The following is a 12,460-nucleotide window of genomic DNA, read 5'->3' as shown; positions in this document are numbered from 1 at the left end:
CATTCCTTGGTCTGATATAGATTTTTATTCCTGTAGCATAGCGAGTAGAAGGTAGAAGTGTGATCTCTCCCCTAGTTCATCGGTTCCTCCGCTAGGCTGCTGTTCCAGCAGTAAGTGAGCTTGAGCTTACAAATCAGTATATGAATAAAAGACGATTATTGCATGCAAAATATTATGCTTTTGCTTACCATTCCAGAAATCAGTTGTCAGATAGTTTAGATAGCTTCTCGGTAGACTTTGTGCTCTTAGAACGTTTCAGTTCCTTTCTCATCTGCCTTCTTACAAAATAAAATCGACACTTCATTTAATGTAACACAAGTTTAGGATAATGTCCACAACATGGTCATTGCAGCATCCTAATTCTTTAGAATTAATAGTGATACTGTGCAAACTGTCCAAACACTCGTAAAATATGTCGCCCCATAGACTATGTTCACAGGAGAGTTTTTGTTCCACTACACTTTCAGCTTGCACAAACACATTATAAACTGCTCTTGAAAGATGGGTGTGGAAAGCGCTATCAATACTGTATTTATTTCTGTTTAAATAATAAATATTCTAATAAATGTACCCCCTGTGGGTGGGGGACGCAGACGAAGTATCCCCTGCCTGTCGTAAGAGGCAACTAAAAGTGGCGCCAAGGTATGATTGTATTAGAACAATGAAACAACCTGTGATAAGTACCCCCACACGGGGAACACCATGGGTCGCTTTTACTTGCGCGTAGTACCACTATGTTAGGTACCAAATAGGTTTGTAATTAGTAGCAACAGAGTGCGTTGCTGGCTTCTACAGTACCTATGATTAGTATCACTTTTGGAGCGACACCATGGTTCTGGCTTGCCTATGATTGGTACCCACTATCTGAGGAACACCACAGGATAGTGCAGGTCCCTGTGGTTAGTACACATATGTGATGAACACCATAGGTTTGCATTGCCTGTAAATGGTGCCGCAATGTGTGAAACACCATAGGTCTGTATTCCACGTGCAAATTTCATTACCTGTGAGTAATATAATACTGTGTGGAATGCTGCAAGTCTACGCTACTTTTGATTAGTATCGCAACATGACAATTACCATGGTTCTACTTTCCTAGCAATAAGTATCATTATGAGGGGCCGATGACTTGGATTTTGAACCCCTTTAGACTAAAAGCATCATCGATTCAGTATTATGCTATAGATGCAGTCCCTTGGTCAGTAATACTATTGTTTCATGTCAGTTTCTGTGAATGCGAGACATTGCAGGTCGGATCCACCGATTGTTTAAATTCATATTCATCCATTCATTCTTCGTCCTCACGTTTTGAATTCTGGTCAGTGGAGGATTTGGGACTTTTAATTTGTCATTCCATTTCATCTCATTTCATACCATTAGGGGCCGATGACCTAGATGTTTTCTGAAATGTTTATACATATTCATTAGTAGAATCTCATTGGTACTTTCACTTTCACCTGAACCATCTAGATTATGGATCTTATGCCTCTGTTTGAAATGACTAAGCCAGCCTATGAAATAAGCACAGTCACCCAGAATGTCAGTTTGTTAAAATGAAATTCCCTTGCCTTTTCTTGCTTCATTGGTCCTAAAATGCAGATACCTTCTGATCTCTAAGTGGGAAACCACTCGTAAAACATACGGTCCATTTCTTCACTGCAAGACTGGTGAAGACTTTCATGATTTTCAGCTGCTTTAGCTGATTCTGAATGCACCACCAAACTTTGAAGCTGACTTTCTTGTTTTCTAACATTGTATAATGTTGAACTTCCAATATGAAATGCTCTCATTAATTGCATCCTAATTTCAGCTTTTGCTTAAAGCACTAGAACATTTGTTTTGCACTCAGCAGATTTATCCATCTAGCTGCAGTTTCACTGAGCGAACTGGATGCACCAAATCTACACCGGGTCTCTTGCTGGTATACTGACGAATGGCTGCTGAATGGCATGAGCACATCTACTAACAGTGATAGGAACAATAAAAACTATTGATCATTTATCACCAGATTTTCTTGGAAATCCCGAGAGCTTTTTTCTTTCTTTTCTTTCAAATGAAATATGTGGCAAGTGTTGGGAAATTCTGAGTGTGGTTGAGTGAAGAAGGGATATATTAGAGTGACTATTTGGCTCATGGCTCCAATCCAAAATAAGAGTATAAGAATTTCAACCAAGCTGTCTGTTGCCTCAAATTTATATGTTTTCGTATATTCACTTTCATTTTATCGCACCTTGTTCTTATATAAACACATCAGAATAGAGTCCTGAAACATGTTTAATAATACATTTGACCATGGACTGCAAAGTCAACTGGACATATATGTGTTAATCTGATGAAACTGACATATTTGAAGGCTGTGGCCCAAAGAGTTTAAATGCAAAAATAAAGCAGTGTATTTCCATGCTGAAAGGTTTGTTCTCTGTATAGATTATGAATATGTATTAGATTTGTTTTTATTTTTATGCCTTTTTATTATCATTACTTAGTTACTATAATTTTGTAGTTATTCGCTAAATAGTAAAAATAAATACTACTCAAGCTCCTTATATAAAATCTGAAGTTCTCTTTATATTACTACAGGAAAACAGAGATTAGGAACTTTGTCGTAGTCCTAAGGACTGGACAGCCTGAGGACTCAGCTGCGGAATTTTTTGGGAGCTTACTCTAGGCAATGACAAGAAAGTTTCCATACACACACAACTCCCTTCACCTATATTATTTAAAGCTCAGTACATAATACAAATACACAAATTCTACAAAAGACATGATCTTTTTACAATTATGTACAACTTTAGGTTTGAGGTACGTTCTTCCAATTCCTTGTCTCCCCAATTTCTGTCTACACTCTTTACTTCAGGAACAAGGAAGAAGCCTCCCCGAAGATTGTGGTTAATGCAATCGGGCATTCCCTGGGCAACAGTTTAACTGGGTGATTCTTCCATAAAGGTGCTGCTATACAGCAACAAGTATGCAAGAGAACTTATCTACGCATAGTCCTTGACAGGACCAACCAAGCATGGAACACTCATCAATTTCCCTTGGTAACAACTTACGGATATGTCACTTGAACATCGAATCGATTTCAACTGCTAAGAGTCAATATCTCTCACGCCTGATGCTGCAGAATACTGTAGATATAATAGCAATACAGGAGACTGACACCAAGGATGACACAGATCTTTACAGAAGAGGAAGGATATATGGTTATGATCTGGCTGGAGCCATAAATGATGAACAATACGGTATTGCTGCATATGTCAGGTCCCATCTCACCGACTACAAAGTAACTTATCAAGACAGAACAGCAGATGTCTTTGTTTTGGCTGTAGAAATTGCCAGCATCACTGTAGTAAATATTTACAAACCTCCACAAGTCAGCTGGCCAAATCCTCCTGTAAGATCCTTCAGTCACCCAGTAGTGTATGTTGGTGATTTCAACAGCCATAGTCGTGTATGGGGATATCAGAATGAAGACGACAGTGGGGCAATTCTAAATGAATGGATGGATCTGTACAATCTTCAGCTTGTGTACAATGCTAAAGATCCAGGAACGTTCTGATCTGGTAGGTGGTTAAAGGATTATTCCCCTGATCTGTGCATCGTATCTAAATCTGGAAATAACGATATGACACAACAAAAAGTCATCAAGTCTTTCCTACACAGCCAACATAGGCCAGTTATTATTTATTATTTATTATGGTACAGTAGTCCACTAGTCACCTCCATCCCACAACCTCGATAGAATTTTCAACTTGCGAACTGGGAACTGTTTCAGAAAGGTCTTAATAATAATTTCGTGTGGCTATTTCTAGCCGGGTGCACCCCTTGTAAGGCAGACCCTCCGATGAGGGTGGGCGGCATCTGCCACGTGTAGGTAACTGCGTGTTATTGTGGTGGAGGATAGTGTTATGTGTGGTGTGAGTCGCAGGGATGTTGGGGACAGCACAAACACCCAGCCGCCGGGCCACTGGAATTAACCAATGAAGGTTAAAATCCCCGACCCGGCCAGGAATCGAACCCGGAACCCTCTGAACCGAAGGCCAGTACACTGACCATTCAGCCAACGAGTCAGACAGAAAGGTCTTGATAACACCGTTCAGTGGATTCCCCCAATTCCATCCAATTATGAACGATTTATGCGTGCTATTAAAGTTAATGCCAAAAACTATATTCCACGTGGGTTTCGGAAGGAATACATCCCCGGATGGTCTCAAGAATGCAATGATTTGTATGTTAAATATCAAGAATCTCACGATGATACAGCAGCTGATGACCTTTTGAGAACTCTCGATAAGATCAGAAGAGAAAAATGGCATAAAACAGTGGCAGAACTTAACTTTACACATTCTAGTCGCAAAGCCTGCAACCTTATAAGAAAACTTGGTACAGATCCAAGGCTGTCAAGCACAGTCCCACGTGTGAATGCCAATGCTGTTGCATCCAGACTAATGAAGAATTCGAAAAATAAAATTGACAAGGCACATACACGAATCATGAGAAATGAATTGTACATAAAGAGATCCAATCTAACACCACATCCTGACTACTCCGGTGACTTCAGCATTGAGGAACTTGATATAGCCTTGAATATGCTAAAGGTAAATAAAACTGTTGGCTTAGATGGCGTATATCCAGAGTTTCTTAAAGCCATAGGACCTAAAACAAAATTGTGGCTTATTGAATTCTTCAGTGAAATTCTATGAACTGGAAGATTACCAAAGCTTTTCAAGCAGGCTAAGATAATTGCCAACCTGAAACCAGGCAAAGATGGAACCGATGCTTCTCACTACTGGCCATTATTGCTACTCAGCATGACCTATAAGCAACTAGAAAGGCTTATTCTAAATCGTATTCAAGAGGCCATTGATCAAACCATCCCTGTTGAACAAGGTGGCTTTAGGAAACATAGGAGCTGCTGCGACCAGGTTTTAACATTGACAACTCTAGTTGAAGCTGGATTTCAACGAGGTCTCCGATCAGCTGCAGTTTTTGTGGACCTTACAGCAGCTTATGACACTGTGTGGAGGGATGGCTTGATGTTGAAGTTTATTGAAATCATCCCATGTCAAAAGCTGGCATTTCTAGTGAACAACATGCTCTCTGACAAACGCTTTAAGGTGTTTCTGAACGGACAATCTAGCAGATGGAGGACTGTAAACAATGGCCTACCTCAGGGATCAGTTCTGGCCCCCATTCTGTTTAACTTGTATATTTATGATATGCCAGACACTGACTCATTGAAAATCCAGTATGCAGATGACCTAGCATTAGTCTTCCAGAGTAAAGGTCTTATGCACTGTGAGAATGTACTGACAAGTGATCTGACAAAACTGAATGACTACTTCCATAATTGGAGTCTTCCACCTAATCCAAATAAAACTGAGGTTCCTGCATTCCATCTAAATAATAAGGAAGCCCATAGGAAGCTACATGTGACTTTCGATGGAACCGAAGTACCGCATAACTACAATCCCAAATATCTAGGAATCACTCTGGATCGGTCCTTGACATTCAAAAAACAGTGCATCACGTTATCTAAGAAACTTGGCTCCAGAGTGAATCTACTCTGCAAAATTGCCGGAAGTAGCTGGGGTGCGGACGTCAATACTCTACGCACTGCTGCACTCACTCTTGTGTATTCTGCTGGTGAATACTGTGCTCCTGTATTGCAAAACAGCATTCACACAACAAAGACTGATGTCCAGCTTAATGAAGCCATGAGAGTTATCACTGGTACTGTCAGATCTACTCCCATTCAGTGGTTACCTGTCTTAGCTAATATTGCCCTGCCAGATCTAAGGAGGAAAGCAGCTAAGGTAAACTTGCTCAAGAAGATCTCTTCTCATAAGAACTCCATGTACGATACCCTACAACACCTACCAACAACTCGTCTGAAATCACGCAAACCACCCTGGACTGATTTTAAAAGTATCAGTTCTTTCGACGTGACCTCTGAGTGGCGACAGTGTTGGCGTGAACATCCACCCAACAACGCTCACTTGGTTCAAGATCCAACAAAGAAGGTTGAAGGATTCCAACTGCCGCGTCAAACCTGGTCCAAGCTGAACCGAATTAGATGGGTCAAGGGAGGTGTGGCTACATGTTGAAGAAATGGGGTTTCCGTTCATCTGCTGACTGCGACTGTAGAGCGGAGGAACAGACAATGACACACATTGTTACGGAGTGCCCACTTTGACCATTTAACGGTGATCTGAGGCTTCTACACCAAGTGACTCTGAGTGCTCTGGACTGGTTGTCACATTTGGATATTTCCATTTCATATTAGATTTTTTTGTGTACTTGTAAAGCCATACAATATATATATATACTTCAGAAATGCTAAGATTTGGGAAACTTGGTGAATACTTAGCTTGTGTTTGAGGGCTTCTTTCTTCTCCTGATTCCGTTTTCTCTCTTAATTCTTCTCTCTGAGACACCATAGTCGTCTTTGGCATCCCGATGACTTGTTGAATGGGAAGTGCAAACCCAGAACTCAAATTCGGCACCTTCAAACTCCATCGTCAGTCAGCTTGACCAGTCTTCCTTCGCTACTGGTTGCAAGTTTAAGTTAAGTTGAAAACAAGAAATAAAGTGATTCAACCTATTCAATACAAGGAAAATAAGGAATATAATGTTACATTCTTATTTGATTAAGAGCAGAACCGGTTTCGACCACTATTCTGGGCCATCATCAGCCGATTAAATAAAAATATAAAACTATGCATAGGAAAACAACAAGTAAAGGACAAGTCTTTCACTAAAAGCAGTTCAAGAAACACTATAACGCTATAGGGATTAGCACTGCGTGATGTAAGAGCCTAAAGTCCAGAAGAAGTCGAAGATCAATCACTTCATAAAGCAAGGTGCAAGTTCTTGAAGAGCAGCAAAACATACGTAATTTCCGGCACTGTGCTTCAAAATGTTCATGAGAATTGGTAAATAGTTCATTGAACAAGCCTGCAAATACTGCTAGGCATGAAGTTATAATACAATTTAATAAATTTGAAGTCCTAAAATTATATAGAAGTCGAAGATAAGTCACTTAAATGAAGTAAGATGCAAGTTCTTGAAGAGCAGCACAACATATGTAATGTCCGGCACTGTGCTTCTAAATGCTCATGAAACTTGGTGAATAGTTCAATGATCAAGCCTGCAAATGCTTCTAGGTGCAAAAATATATAATACAATTTGATATAATTCAAGTATATATTAATGTTTATAGGATCTTGTATGATGGATTCTTTAGAGATGCGGAACAGTTGACATAAAAAACAATTGTATTGAATAGGTTGAACTGCTTTATTTCTTGTTTTAAATTTCACTGTGATACAGTTCAAAGCAGAACATTATGAAATTTCTATCTTTAAATGCAAGTTTAAGTTGTCGAGAGGAAAGGCACACTAACATTACTAGATCCTTTCTAACAATTGGATTGATGATCATTTCCAGTCTCTAGGCTCACAGCTACGACAAGTAACTTAGTCGTTGCGGCTGTAAATCTTTCTGTGGCAACCTGCTACTTACGTCTTACACAGTAGTCCCTTACTGCCACACGCATGCTTCACAATGTCTGGACTGATTCTCTCAGTGGCGCCCGGCCACACACAACTTGCTTTGCGGCTCACTGCCTCACACGTCTCTCTCAGATTCTGCACTGATTCTCCCCTAGTCTCTCAAAACCTCTGCCTATATCCTCTGTTCAAGTTTTCGAGAACATCGTCCCCTACTCTCCTAGAGATCTGTTGTGTCACAGTCTGATTGGCTCACGTGTTCCTCCCACTAACTAATGGGGAGTGTCATAGAACACTCTTGAACAAAGTATTTTTGTAATCCTTCAAAATAACTGCATTGGCCTACATGATATTTCCTTCCACTGGCTTAAGAAGATGTACAATATTAGAAGGATCCACCTTTTCAATACTCCGTTGTAAGTTGAACTAAAAAGAAGTCACAACTTGTTTATTGGGACCGGTTTCGACACATTACAAGCGTCATCATCAGTCAAATAGTAAAATAGGGCAAGATATAAAGATCTTAAAACAACTAATACATTGAACACAGGCAAAAAATTAACATCGATTCATATCGTAGCAATTCAGTTAATGTCCAAACCACAATGATCGCAGTCAAGAGAGTAAACAGAACATCATTGTCTTGCGCCGAAAACAAATATAGTTGAAGTTCACAAGCAGGTCAAGTATGCACTTATGTAGAGTCGTTGCTAGGCAGGTCTTGTAGGCATTTGTTTCTCAGGCTGAAGAGTAAAAGGTGACATAATTGAAGTCTTAGGAAAACAGTGTAGGATTTAATTTCGTCAAATTCAAAGTAGGTATATAAGTTTGAGAATAATTCAAAACATTAAAAAGATTAAAGTCAAATAAAAATATATTAAAAATAGGAAGAAATAATAAAAGAAAATTGCAATGTGAGGTTCAACTCGAAACAACTTGCCGTAGTAATTGATAGTTGAATGGGAGATGATAAATAGAGAAAAGGTTGGGGAATGTTTATTAGAGGGTGGTGGTGGTGGTGGTGGTGATTATTGCTGTTAGAGGAAGTACAAATGGGTAAATATATTCTATATAACACTAAACCGAGGAAAAAAGAGGAAGAGGTCCGATATTTCAAAAAATGAAGATATCGGTAAAAGGAAGACAAGGGCCACGAAGGGCGTGAAAATGAAAGACTCCCTAGCCCTTGCAAACCTAATAGCGTCGGGATCGGAAAAGAACAAGAGTTGACCAAGGGAGGTCGGACAGGATAGATGAAAGTGAGGAGCCTGGCACAAGTAAGTGGAAGCAATGCCAGGACTCAGCTAAGGGCCCCGTGGTTGCCAACCCACGCTCCGAAGTTCAGAGCCCCTGGGGCTTAGAGGGTGGGAGGGAAAAGGAAGAAAAAGGGGGGTGGGGTGGTGGAAACTAAGGAGGATCAAGGGGGGTGTTGCGGAAGGGGGAAGTGGCATGAGAGGGTATTGTGTAAATTGTGAAAGATTGATCTCTTACTTGTTGACTTCAGGTTATTTAAAATGGAGATGAGAAAATCGAAAAGGGCATTGGGCTTCTCAGAAATATCATTCAGATTAAGATTTGGATTGAAAAACTGGTCAAGGTGTATAAAACAGTTTTCGGTGATGTCTAGGAGAGGGCCTTTATTTAGAGTGCTGAGAATTTCAATATCTTGGTTTATTGTAGTGAAAACATGTTTTGTGTCATGTATGTGTTGTCCCACTGCCGAAAATCTGTTGTGCTTTATTGCATTAACGTGTTCAAGGTACCTAATTTTGAAGTTACTACCAGTTTGACCTATGTAAGAAGAATTACAGTTGTGGCACTTAAAACGATATACACCTGAGTTCATAGGCAGGTCGGGTATGTTAAGACTAATGGAGGCCAGTTCTGATCTGATGACATTGCTGTTGATTTTTAGGGACATTGATCTCAAGACGCTGGTAAGCGTAAGTTGGAAAGATTGGTACAACTTTCATCGATAATGGGCCAGGTTGAAAAGGTCTTTGATATAGCTGATGACATAATCATATACCCCATGTAGGCAAAGTATTGTAAAATGAGAATAAGTGACCCTCTTGGTGGAATGATGAAGTGAGGGCAGCTTGTAAACGTAAAAAGAAGGCAAATCAGAAACAAGAACTGATGCAGACAAGGAATTGTTCACAGATGAAGAAACGGAGCAAAATAAATAACCAGAGAAATCATGTAGAAGAATCTACAAGCCTAAAGATCAAGTTAGCCGGTCTGAGTGACTCAGATGGTTGAGGCGCTGGCCTTCTCACCCCAACTTGGCAGGTTCGATCCTGGCTCAGTCTGGTGGTATTTGGAGGTGCTGAAATAAGTCAGCCTTGTGTCAGTAGATTTACTGGCACATAAAAGAACTCCTGGAGGACAAAATTCCGGCGCATCGGCATCTGATTGGCTCACGTGTTCCTCCCACTAGTGGGGCGTAAAGCCAACAACGTTATTTTTTTTAAAGATCATGTTAAAGGCAGAATTTATGAAAGATAATGTGACATTGAAGACAGGGTTGACTAGCGGAATGCGGTATTACCCTAATAACTTGCCACAGAACATTGGGTATTAGTTTGAAATGGTGGTATTGAAATACTGTAAATTTTATGTAAATTTCATCCTCAGAAGCTTGGTTTCTTTACCGTATCCAGTTTAGCTGGTCCTGTTGAATTTTAGATAACAAGGAATCTTTTCTTTATTTTTCCTTGTATTTTTTCTAGGCTTAAGATGCAGAAAATGAAATCTATCTGCAGACAAATAGGGTAGAAAATTTCCAGGATGAGGAAATTAGAAGTACATGGATTTTATCAGTGAAAGGTTTCAAATAATAGAAAGTAAGCAGGTTCCTGATACAGAAGCAGAATAGGTGATATACAGGGATGCTATAGTAGAAACAACAAGGGAATGCCTAGGAATAAGTTCGTGTAAAATGAGAATAAGTGACCCTCTTGGTGGAATGATGAAGTGAGGGCAGCTTGTAAACGTAAAAAGAAGGCATATCAGAAACAAGAACTGATGCAGACAAAGAATTGTTCACAGATGAAGAAACTGAGCAAAATAAATAACTGTTAAATCCAAGACTAAGTTGTGGGAAGATTTTGGTAAAAACCTGGAAAGGCTAAGTTGGGAAGCAGGAAAACCTATCTGAACAATAATAATCTTACAAAGGGAGGGAAAAATGAAATGAATAGTGTTTTGTGTAAGGCAAGTGAACACACAGTAAATCTCAGTGAATCACTGGACAGATAAAAAAAATACTTTGAAAATATTTTCAACGTTATAGGTAATCTTTCTGTTGACATCCCAAACCACTGAGCTCATGGAGAGGACAGTGATGTCGATGAAATTATGCTTGATGAATTGGAAAGGGCAGTAAATAAACTTCATTGTCATAAAGCAGAAGGAATAGGTGAAATTAGACCTGAAATGGTGAAATATTAGTAGGAAGGCAGGGATGTAATGGCTTAATATGGTAACAAGATTAGTGAAAACCTACAACCTGTTTTCCAGTCATTGACCGGGTCAGGGATGTAATGAATGAAGCATATATAGGCTGTTAGTACGATGGGGTCGCCACTCCCAAAGTGGTTTATTAATGGCTGATGGATGCTATGAAATGAGAATGGAGAGTGTTGCTGGAATGAAAGATGACAGTTAAAACCAGGGTACCCGGAGAACAACCTGTCCAGCCTCCTCTTTGTCCAGCACAAATCTCACATGGAGTGACCGGGATTTGAACCACGGTATCCAGTGGCGAGAGGCCGACGCGCTGCCGTCTGAGCCACGGAGGCTCCAACAAGATTAGTATAGAATGTTAATACCTTCTGGATTGGATGAAAGTGGTAATTAAGTCTATCCTTAAGGGAACAGGAAGCATTGCAAGAACTATTGATCTATTTCAGTGATCATTAAACCAGACAAGGTATTCACTGGCATTTTGGAAGGGAGGTTGCAATCAGTGGTTAAGAGTAAGTTGGAAGAAAACCAGTGTGGTTTCAGACCAGAGGGGGGCTATTAGGCTGATCAGATTTGCGCCAGAAAAATGCTACAAGAGGAATAGACAGTTATGTTTATGTTTCGTAGATCTTGAGAAGGCAAATGACAGAGTACCGAGGGTTTTAGCTGTACTAGGGGATTATGGGATTAAGGGTAGATTATTAAAAGCAATTAAAGGCTTTTATGTTGACAGTTGGACTGCAGTGTGAATTGAAGGGAAGACCACCCAGTGTGTTCTTGCGGTGCTGACTTCACCGTGGCCACATCCTCACAGGATGTACTAATCTCTCTGGCCTAGGACGGAGCCTTGGCCTGCAGGAGACATTTGAACTCATATTAACCGCTGATGCAAATACTGCCGATCTCGTCATTCGCTTTATGTGTGAGAGAGGATTAATCACGGGCATATAAATTTTGCAGTGTTCTGTTGCTCAGGGAACTTCTGTTCCCTTTTGATGCAATAGTGACCTTTTTGGCTTAATACAATAAATTTTGTCTTATCTTTTAATGAATTTTCAAATTCCTCCATTGAATAAATAGTTTTGTTTGATGCTGTTTTAATTTTCCTTTCCATTTAATTTGTTCAGAGAGGATGGTTACTTAGTTATACTTCCTCTTAAAATAAAAATAGCCACCACCACCACCACCAATGTAAATTGATGGTAGAATGAGGTTTTGTTTAAAGGTACTTACAGGGATTAGGCAGGGTTGTAATCTTTCACCTTTGTTGTTCATAGTTTACATGGCCCACCTACTGAAAGGTATAAAGTGGCAGGGAGAGATTCAGTTAGGTGTTAGTTTGGCCTATGCTGACAACTTGGTCTTAATGGCTCACTGTGCTGAAAGCTTGCTATGTAATATCTTGGAACTTGAAAATAAGTGCAATGAGTATAAAGAAAATTAAGCCTCTCCAAAACTATAGTGATGTCACTAGGGAAGCA

The 12,460-nt window shown here is 39.9% G+C and overlaps 1 protein-coding gene across 3 annotated transcripts in view; it reads left to right on the top strand.

Moving 5' to 3' along the window:
* Taf7 (TATA-box binding protein associated factor 7) overlaps positions 1–12,460 on the top strand; it is a 77,848-nt gene that overhangs the window by 51,281 nt on the left and 14,107 nt on the right. The window lies entirely within an intron of this gene.

This window comes from Anabrus simplex, chromosome 3, assembly GCF_040414725.1.
Source record: "Anabrus simplex isolate iqAnaSimp1 chromosome 3, ASM4041472v1, whole genome shotgun sequence".
In the NCBI taxonomy this organism is placed as follows: Eukaryota; Metazoa; Arthropoda; class Insecta; order Orthoptera; family Tettigoniidae; genus Anabrus; species Anabrus simplex.
Note: the sequence above shows the minus strand (reverse complement) of the source record. Positions and strands in the feature narration are given on the sequence as shown.